Source organism: Rhinichthys klamathensis, unplaced genomic scaffold (assembly GCF_029890125.1).
Source record: "Rhinichthys klamathensis goyatoka isolate OS25496 unplaced genomic scaffold, OSU_Roscu_1.1 h1tg000176l_1, whole genome shotgun sequence".
Lineage (NCBI taxonomy): Eukaryota > Metazoa > Chordata > Actinopteri > Cypriniformes > Leuciscidae > Rhinichthys > Rhinichthys klamathensis.
In genome coordinates, this window is record NW_026606705.1 from 1,960,001 (window position 1) to 1,979,353 (window position 19,353).

Genomic DNA, 19,353 nt, shown 5'->3' on the forward strand with positions numbered 1-19,353 from the left:
AATATGACCCAGTTTATATTTCTCTAGGATAAATGCCACAACGTTGTTATTTTTGGCCTGCTTCGTCAGTCATGGTTGAGATCTGCTGATTCATTACTACATATTCAGCATCATTGGTCAAAATAGTCACTGTAAACTATCTAAGCACGATTACTCAACAGGAAAGCATTTTCAATAACTGTTATTTAATGAATGTAAGAGTGAAAACAGCGAGTCATCTGGGGATTACTTCCATCTCCTCGGGTCTTCCTCATTTTTAGGCGATTCCTTGAACATGTTAGAACGATTAGTGATCAAACCCAGAGACTGACCTTCACATGATCAACATGAACTGATAAACCAGTTTCACTCTCAGTATACAGTCGTCTGATCCACATTACACTCTTTATCAGTAATTGTAAGAATAACTTTGATATTGTTAGTAATATTTCAACTGGACTGAAGCAGCTTTACTTGATTATATATCATCATTTATTATAAAAATCATGAGCATCAAATATGATCATAAGGTTTATTTGTTCATCTCTCAATCATCATTGTATTACATTGCATTATATGTTTTAAAACTACAGAGCTTTGACCATAAAACTAAGCATTTAAATGCTCATCTTACTAAGACATATTATTGGCATATATATATGTGTGTGTGTATATATATATATATACTGTATATATATATATATATATATATATTCATATATATATTTTCACTATATCAGACTATATGAGCCACAAAAGCCTAATGCATCAAATATGATACAAAATCTTTTTATTTAGATTTTATTTTTAAAGGATCATTAAACTGTCGATTAAAAAAAAACAGATTATTTTTGACATCTATCTGATTAAAATTTATATCATACATTCACAGGAACTTTAGACACAGTTGTTCTTTTGCGCTTAAAGAAGATTAAAGAAAATAGTCCAACGCTGTGGCACAGCGAGCACACTCACACACACACACACACACACACACACACACACACACACACACACACACACACACACACACACACACACACACACACACACACACACACACACACACACACACACACACACACACACACACACACACACACACACACAGGCCCTTAAGAGAACAGCCAGAAACATGGAGCGCAACTGGAAGAAAACTAAACTAGAGGTTTATCGCATTTCATGGAAAGACAGCATTATTGCGTACAGAAAGGCCTTAAAAACTGCAGATCTGCTTATTTTATGTCTCTCTTAGAAGAAAACCAACACAACCCAAGGAATTTGTTCGAATTAACAAGAAATAAAGCTTCAGCTTCTGAAGTTTCCAAGCTGCACATCAGTAATGACTTTATGCCCTTCTTTACTTACAAGATTGATAATATCAGGGAGAAAATTATAACTATGCACCCGTCTACTACAGCATTGCATCAGGCAGTGCAGTGTAGTCTCCCTGAGGAAAACTTCCATTCATTCACTGCTATAGGAGAGGAAGAATTGTCTAAACTCGTTAAATCATCTAAATCGACAACATGTATATTAGACCCTATACGGACTACGCTACTGAAAGAGAAGCTTCCAGAGGTCATAGATCCTCTTCTTAATATTACTAATTCATCTTTGTCACTAGGATATATACCGAAAACTTTTAAGCTGGCTATGATTAAACCTCTTTTTAAAAAAAACACACAACTTGATCGTACAGAATTAGAGAATTACAGGCCGATCTTGAATCTACCTTTTCTGTCAAAGATATAGAAAGGCAGTATCCTCACAACTGTGTTCCTTTTTTTAGAAAGAAATGATATCTGTGAGGATCTCCAGTCCGGATTTAGACCGTACCATAGCACTGAGACCGCTCTCATTAGAGTCACACATGATCTGCTCTTATCATCCGATCGTGGTTGTATCTCGCTATTAGTGTTACTTGATCTTAGTGCTGCATTTGATACTATTGACCACAGCATTCTTTTAAATAGACTCGAACATTATGTTGGTATTAGTGGAATTGCACTAGCATGGTTTAAATCATACTTATCTGACCGTTATCAGTTTGTAGCAATAAATGAAGAGATGTCTTATCGATCACAAGTTCAGTTTGGTGTACCACAAGGCTCAGTACTAGGACCGCTGCTGTTCACTCTGTACATGCTACACACACACACACACACACACACACACACACTCTCTGTACATGCTACCGTTAGAAGATATCATTAGGAAGCATGGGATTAGTTTTCACTGTTATGCTGATGATACTCAGCTCTATATTTCTTTCCGCCCCGATGATACTTACCAACAATGTTCCCTCTAAGCTGCAAAGAAAGAATAAAATGCCGCTCAGGCGCGAAATTGTGTGGGGAAATCCATTTCATTGTAGTTTAAGTGAGAAATATTTGCAGTGCTCTGTTCAACCGCTATAGAGTGAAAACCGGTAAATGCAGTTTACAAGTTTCATAGAAAAAGAATGATGTGGGCGTGTGTGAGCGGCAGTGAGAGCCAAATCAGTCACGGTAAAAATACTGTCATGTTTGTGGACCAAATAGCACAATACGAGAAATGCAAAGACATGTGAAATAAAACTTCATCATGTTTTAAAGAAGAGTGGTTCGATTAAGTGGTGGAAATAATGGATCATGGGCACAAAACGGTAACAAATACACACTCACCCTCGTGCAAACTCAAAATACATCAATTACTTACATTGGTTTAAATGGATTGGATGAAATGTGTGTGGGCTTCAGGGATGTTTAGATTACTATAAAAGAGTTCACATAATTCCCTTTTCTTGAAAATATTTAGCCATTAGATCTATTTAAAATGCTTCAGTTTGTTTTCATATTATAATAAGGAAAGTTCCCTGCTGGTGGAATGATCTCGCCACCTTCATCCGGTATGCAGAATCCCTGACAACATTCAGACGTCAGCTGGAAACTCATCTCTTCCGTGAGCACTTAACCTCATAGAAAAACCCCTTTTCCTTTAATCATCGCTTGTCTGGCTCATGCTACTCCGAGAAATGCCCGAACTTTGTATTTTGAGCACTTCTTGTGTTGTTTTTGCCTCTTCATGATGACTCGCTTGCTTTAGTCCTCATTTGTAAGTCGCTTTGGATAAAGGCGTCTGCTAAATGACTAAATGCAAAAATGTAAATGTAATAATATATTATGAAAACAAATTAAAGCATTTATAATATATCACTTTATATATATTTGCTATATTATATCACTTTAAATACTTCAATTCGTTTTTATATTATATTATGCCTACATTTTATTATATTATAAGCCTAATAAAGAATTGATCTCAATAGGGGATTGTTTAGGGCTCCTTGCCATTAAAAAGTATGAAACCCCCTGCTAAAGAACATATTAGAAATTCATAAGCAATAAACAATCATTTAACTTTGATGGTTTAATTCTGGCTGGAGCCAATAATTGCATGTACAAAAACACTTTATGGTTTTCCCAAACCATCTTAATTTTTTTCATACTATATTATTGTAAAGAATTGAGCTGTCCTCCAGAAGATTTTGTAAATTATTTTTATAGAATTTCTTGGTAAAGACTGGTTCAGTTCTCAGGTTACTCTATCACTCTATACTACTCTGTATTCTCAGGTAACCTTAAATGTGCTTTATTTAGTGACTTCTCAATTAACTGCTTGTTTTCAATCAAATTATGTAATACCAATAAGTAACATCAAAGGTCAGATAAAATATAAATGGCACATTCAAGTTAAAAGTAACAACTGCATGTTGAAACCATTGGGTTACAGGTCAGGTATAAAGAATGTTTTTGCTCAGGTGGCGAAAAATGTCTGTCCAAAAGAGAAAAGTTTTGCTTATCAAAAAAATAAAATAAAATAAAATTATATAAAAAAAAAAAAATGGTTTCTTAATTTCTAATAATTAATAATTTCTTATTACTTAATTCTGAAAAAAAAATGAGTTTCTAATTATTGGACAAAAAATCTCTGCATGTAATAACCTAGAATACTGTCTAACACTTGATGGCTGCTCTGTCAAGTCTTCGTCGTCGGTTAGGAACCTGGGTGTGGTCTTTCATACCAATCTTTCATTTGAAAGCCACGTGTAAAACTGCATTCTTCCATCTTAAAATATATCTAAATTACGTCATATGCTTTCAATGAAAAATGTGGAACAGTTAGTTCATGCGTTCATGACCTCAAGGCTAGATTATTGTAATGCTCTATTGGGTGGTTGCCCTGCACGCTTAATAAACAAACTACAGCTAGTTAAAAACGCAGCCGCTCGAGTTCTTACCAGAACCAGGAAATATGACCATATTAGCCCGGTTCGGTCAACACTGCATTGGCTCCCTATTAAACATCGTATACATTTTAAAATATTGCAGATGACTTACAAAGCACTAAATGGTTTAGCTCCGCAGTACTTGAGCGAGCTCTTAACGCATTATAGTCCTTCACGTCTATTGCGATCTCAAAGTTCCGGCCAGTCGATAATACCTAGAATATCAAAATCGACTGCTGGCGGTAGATCCTTTTCCTATTTAGCACCAAAACTTTGGAACAGTCTTCCTAACATTTTTCGAGAAGGATGATGTGGTCAGCCAGATCCGGGCCCAATCCAGACCTGCGCCTAGACACCACCACAACACATCCCTGAAGTGTCATCAGAGATCGTATCAACAAGACTCTCCCCTGTGAAGGCCTCATCGACACGACAGCCATCGCCACTGATCCTCAACAAACTCGTCTCCACACCGGCGTGACTCCGATCTTCAACCAGAGGGAACTGGACAATATTCTGAATGTTCTGAACCAATCTGACCTCTGACCTGTAATTCCTGAATCATAATCACACACTGTTGGCTCGTTGGCCAGAGGAGAACTGAGCGACTTGGTCTGGTTTCTGCCAAGGGTTTCTTCTCCATTCTGTCACTGATGGAGGTTTGGTTCCACTGTCGCCTTTGGCTTTTGGCTTGCTTAGTTGGGGACATTTAATACCGTATTCAGCAATATTATTGATCTCCTGCATTGACACCATTATATGAGAACAGAACTAAGCTGGACGATCACGGTTTGCTCCAGAGCGGCTGTCTAGATAAATGAAGTAATTTTTACAACAAAAATTAACCATCACTGAACTTACTTAAGCTGGACTATGACTTATTTTCTTCTAGACCTGCTGTACAGCAGAAACAAACTTTGTTGTATTATTTTCCTGTTATCACTGTAAAGCTTCTTTGAAACAATCAGTATTGTAAAAAGTGCTATATAAATAAAGGTGTGTGTGTGTGTGTAACGAGCTGAGAAACGCAGGCGAAGGCGAGGATCTAAATGCAGGATTTAATAAAGTAAAAACAGAACAAAGGAACAAAACCACGAGGAACAAAAGCAACCATTACATGTATAACAACTGACAAAGTAACAAGTGAAACACAAGGGCTATAAATACACAGGGACAAACAAGCTTAACTAAGTAATGAGGAAACAAGATACACCTGAGAACAATCATAAACTAATCAACAGGAAAAACTACAAATGATTACAAACACATGGCACAAAATCAGGAAATAACAAAAGTCCACACAAGACAAGGGGAACACAAGACAGGAATCGTGACATAGCCCCCCACTTAAGGAGCGGATTCCAGACGCTCCTCATGTAAACAGTCCAGGAGGGAGGTGGAGCGGAGGTGGACCCGGGGGTGGGATGGAGGGCCAGACCCGTGGAGCGGAAGAAGGCCTGGAGACTGCGGCAGGATTGAAGGCCAGGGCGGAGTAGGCGACCAGGACGGAGCAGACAGTGCAGGCAGCCAGGGCGTTGAAGACCCTTTTGGGCGGCCAGGGCGGTGAAGACCCTTCGGGCGGCCAGGGCGGTGAAGACCCTTCGGGCGGCCAGGGCGGTGAAGACCCCTCGGGCGGCCAGGGCGGTGAAGACCCCTCGGGCGGCCAGGGCGGTGAAGAGGGCTTTAGGCTGGGCAGGACCAGCCGTGAAGAGGGCTCTGAGCTAAGCGGAACCAGCGGCGAAGGAAACTCTGGGCTGGACAGGACTGGCGCAGGATCAGTGAGCTCTGGCGCAGGATCAACGGCCCCTGGCGCAGGATCAGCGGGCTCTGGCGCAGGATCAGCGGGCTCTGGCGCAGGATCAGCGGGCTCTGGCGCAGGATCAGCGGGCTCTGGCGCAGGATCAGCGGGCTCTGGCGCAGGATCAGCGGGCTCTGGCGCAGGATCAGCGGGCTCTGGCGCAGGATCAGCGGGCTCTGGCGCAGGATCAGCGGGCACCGGCTCAAGTGTGTGCGCAGCCCACACACACCACATGGTTTTGGCCATAATGGCCAGTGTTGCGGTCACTGAGGGCTCAAGCGGCGCATGCGTGGCGTGAACAAACTCTGGCTGGGCAGACGCGACGTGAACAGTCTCTGGCTGGGCAGACGTGACGTGAACAGTCTCTGGCTGGGCAGACGTGACGTGAACAGTCTCTGGCTGGGCAGACGTGACGTGAACAGTCCCTGGCTGGGCCAGCGGTGAGGGCTCTTTGCTGGACAGAACCAGCGGTGAAGGCCCAGTGCTGGACGGAACCAGCGGCGAAGGTTTTGAGCTGGGCGGAACCAGCAGCGAAGAGGGCTTTGAGCTGGGTTCATGGGCTGTATCGGACGTGTGTGCTGCCCATACACACAAAACAGCCATGGACCCCACAATGAGGACAGTGTCTTCCAGAGAAGCATGGACGGTCTCTGGCTGGACGGGGCTGACGTGAAGCTCTGGCTGGACGGGGCTGACGTGAAGCTCTGGCTGGACGGGGCTGACGTGAAGCTCTGGCTGGACGGGGCTGACGTGAAGCTCTGGCTGGACGGGAAGCTCTGGCTGGACGGGGCTGACGTGAAGCTCTGGCTGGACGGGGCTGACGTGAAGCTCTGGCTGGACGGGGCTGACGTGAAGCTCTGGCTTGACGAGAAGCTCTGGCATGATGTGAAGCTCTGGCAGGACGTGAAGCTCTGGCAGGACGTGAAGCTCTGGCAGGACGTGAAGCTCTGGTTGAGTGGATACCGCAGGTTCATGGAGCTCATTCTCTACCTCTCCAACAGTGAAGGGGGATCCACAAAACTGCAGGACAAAATCAATATACTGCACCAGGGTCCAACTGGGGTCCTCCTCTGGTAAGTTTAAACTAATGTCCCGATCTATACCACTCCAGAAACAATCCTTTAGAGTATTATCAATATCAGGAACGAGATGACTATACAAAAGGAATTCTTCCACATAATCCTCAATGCTGCGATTATCCTGATAAATCGCGCAAAGTTTGCTCAGTGGGCTCCGGCTACTACCTGCTAGATCCATGTTTAGGGTCAGTTGTTCTGTAACGAGCTGAGAAACGCAGGCGAAGGCGAGGATCTAAATGCAGGATTTAATAAAGTAAAAACAGAACAAAGGAACAAAACCACGAGGAACAAAAGCAACCATTACATGTATAACAACTGACAAAGTAACAAGTGAAACACAAGGGCTATAAATACACAGGGACAAACAAGCTTAACTAAGTAATGAGGAAACAAGATACACCTGAGAACAATCATAAACTAATCAACAGGAAAAACTACAAATGATTACAAACACATGGCACAAAATCAGGAAATAACAAAAGTCCACACAAGACAAGGGGAACACAAGACAGGAATCGTGACAGTGTGTGTGTGTGAATGAGTGTCTGCAATACTAAATAAACTGCACATATACAGATGATTCGACTTCATTGCATAACTGATGAATTTTGGAAGATTGACTGTTATTGAACATCTGAATAATGAATCTATCATCTTCTGTATGCTTCACAGCTGAATCTGAATGTGTCTCATATTTGATGTTTTTCATCATTGATTCTGTCATTTTATGTTTATCACTGTGAAACTGCTTTGAAACACTCTTTAATGTATAAAGCGCTGTAAATAAAGCTGATTGACTAGTTGATTTTACAGTGGATCTAGCAGTCATGTGTCAGTCACAAGACCATGAACAAATGAATCAGCAATGATGAATTACTTAAAATCACACTAAGTAAAAACTCAGATTGGAAATTGATATGAGTCACTTAACAGGCGAAGCATCAGATCTCATGCAAAGCATGTGCAAATGACAAGCGGTGAGTTTGCAGACACAAAGGTTATGGGACACTTCATTTACATCCGCACATTTATCAAAGCCACTCATTCGGGAAGCAGCGCCTGAGGATCAATCCCATGATTCCACTGAAATCCTTCAGAAGTTGGGATTCCTCTTCACACCTGGAAGCAGACTGAATTCCAGCGCAACTGGATTGAGACACAATCTAATATAAACACTGGAGATGTGGGAAACTAGTCTAAGAGTGTTCTTCGAAAGAGCTTTTTAAATAACTGAAATATCCTGACAGCATGACGGCTCTTGAATACAGGAACCCGTGGGGAAATTCCTGCATGGCAGTTCAGGAAAACCGGCGGGTTTCTCTCTGTCAGTACTGGATTTTCAGGAATAATCCGAGTAAATCACACAGCAAGTCTGGATGCATTTTGGTGGGGTTTTCTCTGCTCAAGTTCACAATCAACATAATCCACTAAATAACTACAAACCAACTTCCACTTATGTGAAATTAATATCTGGTGATTCAGAATCTTCATCGGAATAAAAGTCACATAACCAGATTCTTTCATCGTTAAACCACAGAAATCATAACAGATAACTGACGACGCATGTGAGACGTGATGCTATCATTAGTTATTACGCAGCTCTGTGGAATGCTTGGTATTCCCAATAACGTTGGGAGATTATTACTTTCTGTTGGAATTAAACCTTTTTGAAAGGTTTTCTTCTTCGGTTCGCCCGCATACATTGTTACAATTCCAGTGTAAATCAGCTGTTTTCTATATGATTATATAGTAAAGTGTAATTTATTCCTGTGATCAAAGCTGAATTTTCTGCATCATTACTCCAGTCTTTAGTGTCACATGATCCTTCAGAAATCACTCTAATATGATTCCCTTTCGAAAGGGAACTCGCACTGCGTCAAATGACGCTTTCAAAGGAACGCCTCAGGTGTGACAGGTGTCTGAAATCAGAATCAAATCACGTCAATCACATTGACCGGCGACAGCACGTGAATCATTAACGTGAATGAATAACATGCGACCTGGAAGTATAAAAGGGCGCTTTGCAAACATGACAATATCTTTTTCGTCTTCAGGGACTGTTTTTGTCTGTAACCGTTTTGAAAATCAGGTAATTATGAAATGCTTTCAGAAGTGTGCAGACCCGTGCTCAAGATATCTGAAGCCGGGTGACACACACGAACTGTGCATTTTTCTGTCTGGGAAGGAAGAGCGGGCACAGGCAGTTCTCGAGGGAACAAATTGTAAGGCTAGCCTGCACATCATGGCGGTGTTGCAGGTACACCAGGCCTATCTGCTGGGGGATCTCGACCAGGGGGTGGGGCCCCTGAGGCGGTTGCAGAAAGGCGAAGGCGCACTCAGCTGTATCCAGGACATACATACCACTGAGATCCGTGTCCAGACAGATGGGAGGGCCTGGCCTATCATGGTCCTCGACCTTAGATAGGGCCAGAGAGCCAGTGTCACCTCTCGTGCGCCTCCTCTGTGGAGGTGTAGGTCGCAGAGGAGGCGCGACTCCCGCAAGAAGAGGGATCTGAGGGAGGTGACCCAGCACAAACGCATATTGTGTCGGTCATGGATCATCTTCCCTGAGGGCGTGATTTATATCTTAGCCCTTTCCTCTCTTCCCGACTCCCCAGGCGCTTCTTACATCAGGCCTGAGGCTGGGCTCATGGTTAGAACAATGTTCTGATGGCCCGCCTCGGCTTGGTTAGTGAGAGTGCCTCTTTCAGGCATGTAAAGGTGGTAGACCCCATGTTCATAACGAACTGTCTGGTGAGTCTTCACTTCGCAGGCCGCAGGTGAGCTGAGTGGTCTTTTTTAAGAGTAAATGTTTGTGTGCAACTAACACTAAAATGCGCCCTGGCCCCTGACTCTCTCTACAGACCTCGTTCCCTGTATAGAGATATGGAGTCATGTCAATGTCCTAAGGTAAGGTACATTTTGGATTATTGGGGCCCTGAAGATCCCCTTTAGGTGGCTAGAACGATAGGAAGAAGCACCAGCTGTATGGCCTTCTCTTGTGATGTGAAACTATGTTAGTCCTTGGGCTGTTAGCCACCTCAGGGTAGAGTAGTTGGTCTCTCTCTCATAGGATTTTTTACTTGGAGTTTGACTGACGCTAGAGCTTCAGATAGATCTTATGTGCGGCCCACGGGTCCGTCTGACTTCTTTCCTGAGTACATCCCCCCCTTGAGCTCTCTTGGGTTTTCAGTGGGCTGAGCGATTCTGCAGCCCCTCGTATGAAATAATAATAACAATTTTTCTAATAAGGCTGTGGCTCCTCCGAGCCCTCAGGTAGATCTATGCTTGCAGGCTGGCCCTCACCAGGGCCGCCTCTGTAGCTGGCCTAGGCTGTGCCAGGAATAGTGGAGGATCTCTGCTTAAGCATTTCTGTAATATCCTACCTCGTACTACTATGGCTCGTGTCGAGCGGGAAGTTCTAGCTTCACTTCTTCTTTTGTCGAAGTACGCTCCCCTGAAGCCAGAGCATTGCCATGAGCTGACGCCCATACGTACAGATGGTAGGCCCCTGACTCTGGTGCCTCCGTTGAAGCAGAGTGGCGTATGTTGTACTCCCCGTGTTTTAAGGGTACTAGCTCTCTTGCTGAGTACACTGCCATGGGCAATGTGATTAGGCACCAGGATGCTGTAGGCGCTGTGTAAACAGCTTATGTGCCAATGAAGGCTGCACCATTAGGTAGGAGGCCTCAGCAGGCCTCCTTGAGTGGGCAGCCCCCAAGATGGCGCTGTAGGCCAGCTTAAGGTCAAGGTCAAGGTCAAGTTTATTTATATAGCACGTTTACAAACAGACACTGCTGCCCCAAAGTGCTGTACAGATACAGAGAAAACAACATAAAATAACCATACAATACAACATAATAAAAGCGACACGAAAAAAGATTACACAACTCAGCTTGTATTAAAAAGCAAGTGGAAAAAGATGAGTTTTTAAAAGTGATTTAAAACTCTCCATAGAGGTAGCTGCTCTAATATTGAAAGGAAGAGCGTTCCAGAGCTTAGGACCTGCAACACAAAATGCTCTGTCCCCTCTGGTTTTCAGTCTGGACCTTGGACAGTTTAAAAGCAGCTGGTCAGTGGACCTAAGTGCTCTGACTGGCGTGTGCAGAGTCAACATGTCGGATAAATATGATGGAGCCAACCCATTTAGAGATTTAAAAACAAACAATAAGATCTTAAAATTGATTCTAAAAATAACAGGCAGCCAGTGGAGAGATGACAGTACCGGGGTGATGTGGTCTCTGCGCCTTATCCCTGTCATCAGGCGTGCAGCCGCATTTTGAACTAGTTGTAATCGGCGAACTGAAGACTGATCAAGGCCATAGTACAATGAGTTACAATAGTCCAGGCGATTTGTTATCAGGGCATGCACAACTTTTTCCAGTTGGTTGTGGGGCAGGTAGGGCTTGACCTTCCCTAGAAGTCTAAGCTGAAAGAAGCTTGTTTTAACCACTGAGCTGATTTGTTTATCGAGTTTAAAAGAACTGTCAATAAAAACACCAAGACTTTTTACTGACGGGCAGCAATTTGGCAGCATTTGTTCAAGAGTACTGTTAAAACCAGAGACATCGGGCTCCCCAAAAATTACAAGTTCAGTTTTTTTGTCATTTAGGTTTAAAAAATTCAATGACATCCAGTCTTTAACTTCTTGTAAACATTTTTTCAGAGCTTCAACAGAGTTTGTTTTGATATTCAAAGGTAGATATATTTGGATGTCATCTGCGAAACAATGAAAGGAAATATTGTGTTTTTGGAAGATTGATCCCAGGGGCAGCATATACAGAGAGAACAAGACTGGGCCTAAAATTGAGCCTTGAGGCACCCCGCTGTCAATTGGGGCTTTGTCTGAATAAAAAGGACCAAGGTTTACAGAAAAGGACCTATCTGTCAGATATGATTGAAACCACTTCAGAGCAGTGCCTTTAATGCCTGCACAGGACTCTAGTCTGGATAATAAAATATTATGGTTGACCGTATCAAATGCTGCCGTTAAATCTAAAAGCACTAGCATCGCAGAGCTACTAGAATCAGAAATTAAAAGAAGATCGTTAAAAACTTTTAAGAGAGCAGTTTCTGTACTGTGACAGGATCTAAAACCAGACTGAAATTTTTCAAAGATGTTGTTGGAATTTAGATGCAATTGAAGTTGGGCATATACCACTTTTTCTAAAACTTTACACAAAAATGGAAGCTTAGACACTGGCCTGTAGTTGGACAAAACAGAGGAGTCCAAATTATGCTTTTTCAGGAGGGGCTGCACGATGGCCTTTTTAAAAGCACCCGGAACACGCCCAGCTGAAAGTGACAAGTTTATCAAATTTAAAATACAAGGCCCAACAGTGTCAATTACATCTTTAAAAAGTTTGGCTGGAAGGCTGTCTGATGAACAGACCGAGGGTCTTAAACTTTGGACCATCTTTGACAGCTCAGAGAGAGATATTGGCATAAAATCTTCAAAAACAACTGAACATAAAGGTAAAATACTGGGATCTGGCGCAACACAAAGGGTTAAGGCCCGGATACTGGCCACTTTATCCATGAAGAATTTACAAAATCTGTCACACAAAAGGGCACTGGGAATGATGCCAGTATGCTCAGGGGGGTTGATTATCCTATTTAGAACATTAAAAAGAACATGAGGTTTGTGACAGTTGTTTTGTACAAGGTTTGACATATACTGAGTCTTTGCAGCCTTAACAGCGTCTTGGTAGTTAGACAAACAGTCCCTTAACATCCCCAGAGATACATGAAGTTTGTCTTTTTTCCATTTTCTCGCAAAACGGCGACATTCCCTTCTGAGAGCACGAGTAGTGTCATTGTGCCATGGCTCTCCATTTAAATTAGAGCGCCTGAGCATAAACGGTGCTATTGAGTCAAGAATTTCTGTGCACGTTGAGTCAAATAGAGTAACCAGTTCATCAATGTCCATATTTGAACAAGAGGCACCCATGGACATGAAAGGAGAGTTATCGAACGCTGCAGCAAAAAGGGAAGCCGTAGATGGACTTATAGCGCGCCGCTGACGCATGGGGACGCACGCTTTACTTAGAGGGCGCGGCAGAGAAACAGAAAACAAGACAGGCATATGGTCAGAAATACCTGCATCAGAAATATCCTTTATGGACAGATTTAGGCCATGGGACAAGACCAGGTCTAAAATATGTCCCTTGTTATGAGTCGGGCAGTTCACAGCTTACATCAAAAAAACGTGGTTGGCCTTGGTCATTCGTGCAGTTGACTCACTGATGGGTAGTAGGCCTTGAGTCCCAACATTGTGGGACATACTTTTTAGCCGCTACCAGGTAGCTAGCCGTATTAGGCCTCAATAGTTATGTTGGTGTAGTATGGTTCCCAACAGTGTACCTTTGTAGCAGAATTGACTTGCTATCAGCTAGTAGGCCTAACCAGGCCTCCCTGATAGGCGAATCCCCAGCTGGGTGGCTTTAGCAGGCTGCCTTGGAACTATCACCAGGACTCAGGGCTCATAGCTACCAGTTGCTATCAGGTAGTAGGCCTCTCAGGCCTCCCTGAAAGTAAGTTCCCCACATACTGTGGTGGTCAGGTAGTAGGCCCCTCCAGGCCTCCCTGAAGGCGAATTCCCACTTACGTTAGCTATCAGGTAGTAGGCCTCACCAGGCCTCCCTGGAGGCAAGCCCAAGGACAGGCAACTGGACAGCTAGCCTGACTTACTATCGGGTAATTGGCCTCACCGGGCCTCCCTGAAGGTGAGTTCCCACATGCTGTGACTCTCAGGTAGTAGGCCTCACCAGGCCTCCCTGAATGTGAGCTCCCAGATATTGTGGCTGTCAGGTAGTAGGCCTCACCAGGCTTCCCTGAAGGTGAGTTCCCCACATACTGTGGTTATAAGGTAGTAGGCCTCTCCAGGCCTCCCTGTGAGTGGTTTCCAAGTGGTGCTGGGTTCAGGAAGCTAGTGGCCTCTTGCTATCATTTCAGCTGGCCTTAGCAGGCAGCTGCTGAAGGCGAGCTTGCGCCCTGGCTTGACTAAAGTGTTCATTCTCTGCTACTGGTTCCCTCCTGGAACCTTTTTCCTGTCTACAGTCTGGTTTGCCTACCAGGCGGACCATGTGCTCCCTTCATCGAGGGTCACTATGAGCACGCAGACTCCTGAGTCTGGTCAGACGGTCGTAGGCCTCTCGTGAGGCCTCCCAGTTAGATCAGTCCTTAGGCCTTCACAGGCCCCCTCAGTGTTTTGAAACACAAACACTGGGTAGATCCATGGATCGAATAGAGAAACTCCCCTCGCTGGAAAGGGTTGGAAAGCACTTGCTGAGTCATACTCTCCGGGATATCCCGTCTCTGAGATCCGGGCCGAGCGGTTCACTGCCAGCTTCGCAGTCCCTCGGGTTGGATGCCTTACCTAAAGGGATATGTCCAGAGGCTCTGTCTTCGGACAGACAGGAAATGGCCAGACTAAGTGTCTGTGTAACTGACGCCAGGTCAGGCCGTCCTAGTGGCATTTCGGGGTGAGTACGTTCCCTTGAATAGTGATTGGCTGGGGTTCCTTCGGGTTCCCTAGCCACATTCCCTAGAAGGGACCCCTTCTAATTGAAGTTGTGGTCCAAGGCCTTTGAGCAGGCCCAGGTAGGCCTTTTCATTTAACCATGTTTATGGAGGTTTTCCTGTGAGGCTTATAGCTTGGGCTATGACCGTAGGGAATGCTGTCACTGACAGCCCAGTGTGACCTGAGGGTGAGTGGTTATAGCATTTCATTTGTATTTGCTGGTTCGTACAGTTGTCACTGCCAATGGGCATGCACTCCCCTTAGCATGGCAACGTGGGTATATCGTTCCCCAAAGCGTCATTCGACGCAGTACAAGTTCCCTTTCGAAAGGGAACGTCTCAGGTTATGACTGTAACCTATGTTCCCTGAGAACAGGGAACAAGACACTGCGTCTCCTTGCCATGCCTCTGGGCCTGCCTACCAAACAGTCCTTTCAGACGAAAGGATATTGTCATGTTTGCAAGGCGCCCTTTTATACTTCCAGGTCGCATGTTAATCATTCACATTAATGATTCACGGGCTGTCGCCAGTCAATGTGATTGACGTGATTTGATTGTGATTTCAGACACCTGTCACGCCTGAGGCGTTCCCCAAAGCGTCATTCGACGCAGTGTCTCGTTTCCCTGTTCTCAGGGAACATAGGTTACAGTCCTAACCTGAGACGATTTGATGACCAAGAAACATTTATGATTATTATCAGTGTTGAAAACAGTTGTGCTGCTTCATAGTTTGGTGGAAAACATTATATAAAGCCATTCAAAAGTTTGGGGTCAGTAAAAAAAAAAAAATTAATACAATGCATTAAATTGATCAAAAGTAACAGAAAACACATTAGTAATGATATAAAAGATTCTATTTAAAAACAAATGCTGTTCTTTTGAACGATGAAGCAGCACAACTGTTTCCAACATTAATAATAACAACATTATTAATAATTGAGCACCAATAATAACTGAGCAGCATCAGATGATCTGAATAATGACTCAATCTTCTGAATCTGAGTTTGTCTCATATCTGATGAAGTTTGCATCATTCATTCTGTCATTTTCCTGCTTTGAAACGACATAAAGCTGATTGACATTTAAAGACTAAAATAGAGGAAGAAAAGCAGCCAACGATATTCAAAGTGTACAAAGGCAGAAAGTTAGACTAGGAAATAAAAAGAAGAAGAAGATTGTTTTGCATGCGTGTATAAAACTCAATAATAACATGTTCCTGCTAAAAAACCACAAACCACATGATGACAGTGCAAGTGTAACACAATATTTAGAAAAGCCTTAAACACATTACCGTCCATTACGCCTCACTAACGAGCTGACAGTCTGATCCGTAATGGAAGAAGAGAAGCATCTCTGTCAGCGCTGGAAACAGGAATCACAGCTGAGTGACGGATCACTGAACCACAAACTGATCTGAGAACCTGAGGGCAGTTTCGTTCCTGTAACATCCGCCGCTTTAAAGTCTTGAACCACATAGTGGAGTCCTTAGATGACAAGAAGCGTTGCGTGTCTTTTATTGATTTATCAAAGGCGTTCGACACTGTGGATCGTGATATGCTATTAAAAAGGCTTCGATCAGAAAATGTAATTTTATTTAAAGGGAAGAACCAACTGTGTTCAGGTGATAGGTTCAGTCAGATCCTTCGGAGGTTGTTAAGGGAGTCCCTCAAGGATCTGTGTTCTGGCCGCTATTATATATATATTGGTTTCACTTTATTTTGATGGTCCCTTTAACACATTCTGTTGACTATGAGTAACGTTAACCCTAACCCTAACTTGTTTCAACATTTTTCAAGGCTTCCACCGTGGAACCTGTTTCAAGGTTTGCGTTCTCGAGCTCTAAACACTGTTGTGCGAGTGAGTTAATAACTAATGATCTTTACAACGGAAGTGAATCAATCAAAACTAACTTCAGCTGGACAATAACGAGCACTGTTCAGCCGGGCTTCCTTCAGGTCCTGTACGGGTCACTGTTCTTTAGGAATCTCCTCTGGTGTTCCTGCAGTTCCTTCTAGTATAGTCTGTCATCATTTACTCACCCTCATGTTGAGATATCTTGAGTTTTTTGTCTATGCAATGAAAGTCAATAGGGACTTTCAAAACATCCTCTTCCATGCTTTAAATAAAACCAGTGACATACCTAGCTGACACTTTTTTTTTTCTTAGAATGCTTTGCGAATGTTCCCATTAAGTTATGAAAACATTATTTATGAATTTTCCCTAAACGTTTAAAATGTCCAGTTTTTTAAATGTAAAAAAGTAAAAATAATTCTTGGTTATGTGAACGTTAAGGAAACACACTATTGTATCATTCTTCAAACATTATGGAACGTTACTTTTGAATGTTCTCTGAACGTTCTGATACATGTAGCAACATTTAAAAAGCGTTAGACGAACATCAAACTAAAACGTTTTAAAAAAAATGTTCCATGAACGATGTATAAATAATGTTTTTGTGCTGATTTATTGAGAACATCATCAAAGATCAGATACTGTTTGTTCATAACTTTGAGAACCTTGACAGAACTCTGGGTATTGTGGCCCTGTAAACATAGAAATACAACAAAAAATTCTACATAAAAACCCACGTTAGACCAAAATAATCCCTCTTTGTTTGTCCCTAGCTAGTCAGTTGTCTGAACAGAACATTTTCATATGGAAAAGTAATGTTGTTTTGCATTGAAAATAAGTTTATTTTTCTGACCCCACTGATTTGTTTTTGTTTTAAGCATTTTGATCACGTAAATATATCTTGATTTAAGAATGTTCAGATATTTGTACGTGAAAACAAGAAAGAATTCCCAGTGTAATAATACTGCTGACATTAAGGGTGTGTGAGTTCCCAGCATGCATGAATGAAGCAGTTACTCAAAATAAAAGCTCTATTATGGTTTTGTCATCGTTGTTAGTTATTAGTTGTGTTGTGATGTCTCATCTGCATTTGTCAAGGCTTGAGGTCTATATGTACAGACTTACAAAACAATCTCCCAGACGACAGCTTCTTCAGAAACACTTGACAGCTTTAATGAGGGGTTGTGCTGGTAGTGAATGAACTTGAAACTGTTACTCAACTGTGTTTTGTTGTCTTTAACCTTTTAGTTTCTTTCTGTCTGTTCAGATGATGGTCAGATGAGCACCTGCATATTTCCCTCATGAGGTCTGACAGTTGACACGGGCAGAGACACAATGAAAGTGAGTGTGTCTGGCCTCAGGCTTCTGGATGTTCCCTGGAAGTTCGTCTTTTGAGAATGAGTTCGACGACTTCACAGGAATAAAAACAAGCTCTTCGTTGACTAATGAATACAATCTCACAGCAACCCTGACTGTTTCCTGTGACACACAGTCAAACACACACACACACACACACACACACACGGCAGCATCAGTCTGACCGGATCTCAGCTGGATCTCAAGCCTTCGGGAAGTTCTGACGCCAGGATCATCATCCTGACCGGAAATAACAACGTCACTCATTCACTCGATATTCCCAGCACATCTGATCTCACCCAGTAACACACGCTTCACGAGTTCCTTTGACCGTATAATCTTTAAGCTAATAAGGTTATCTGTCCGCAGTGGAGGGGCTCGAGGAGCAGCTTCAGCTCGAGCTCTAATACACCACCCGTGGGAACACTAATGCCTGGAGGATGAGCCTGGTAGATGCCTCAATGGTGCAGGTGGAGCTGGGGAGGTGGAGGGATCCCAGAGCGGCGGATGCCGGAGCGAGGGGATCGAGGAGTAGCTTCAGCTCGAGCTCTGATACACCACCCGTGGGAACACTAATGCCTGGAGGATGAGCCTGGTAGATGCCTCAATGGTGCAGGTGGAGCTGGGGAGGTGGAGGGATCCCAGAGCGGCGGATGCCGGAGCGAGGGGATCGAGGAGCAGCTTCAGCTCGAGCTCTGATACACCACCCGTGGGAACACTAATGCCTGGAGGATGAGCCTGGTAGATACCTCAATGATGCAGGTGGAGCTGGGGAGGTGGAGGGACGCCAGAACAGCGGATGCCAGGGCGAGGGGATCGAGGAGCAGCTTCAGCTCGAGCTCTGATACACCACCCGTGGGAACACTAATGCCTGGAGGATGAGTATGGTAGATGCCTCAATGATGCAGGTGGAGCTGGGGAGGTGGAGGGACGCCAGAACAGCGGATGCCGGAGCGAGGGGCTCGAGGAGCAGCTTCAGCTCGAGCTCTGATACACCACCCGTGGGAACTCTAATGCCTGGAGGATGAGTATGGTAGATGCCTCAATGATGCAGGTGGAGCTGGGGAGGTGGAGGGACGCCAGAAAAGTGGATGCCGGAGCGAGGGGATCGAGGGGATCGAGGAGCAGCTTCAGCTCGAGCTCTGATACACCACCAGTGGGAACACTAATGCCTGGAGGATGAGTATGGTAGATGCCTCAATGATGCAGGTGGAGCTGGGGAGGTGGAGGGACGGCAGAACAGCGGATGCCGGAGTGAGGGGATCGAGGAGCAGCTTCAGCTCCAGCTCAGATACACCACCCGTGGGAACACTAATGCCTGGAGGATGAGCCTGGTAGATGCCTCAATGATGCAGGTGGAGCTGGGGAGGTGGAGGGACGGCAGAACAGCGGATGCCGGAGTGAGGGGATCGAGGAGCAGCTTCAGCTCGAGCTGATACACCACCAGTGGGAACTCTAATGCCTGGAGGATGAGTATGGTAGATGCCTCAATGATGCAG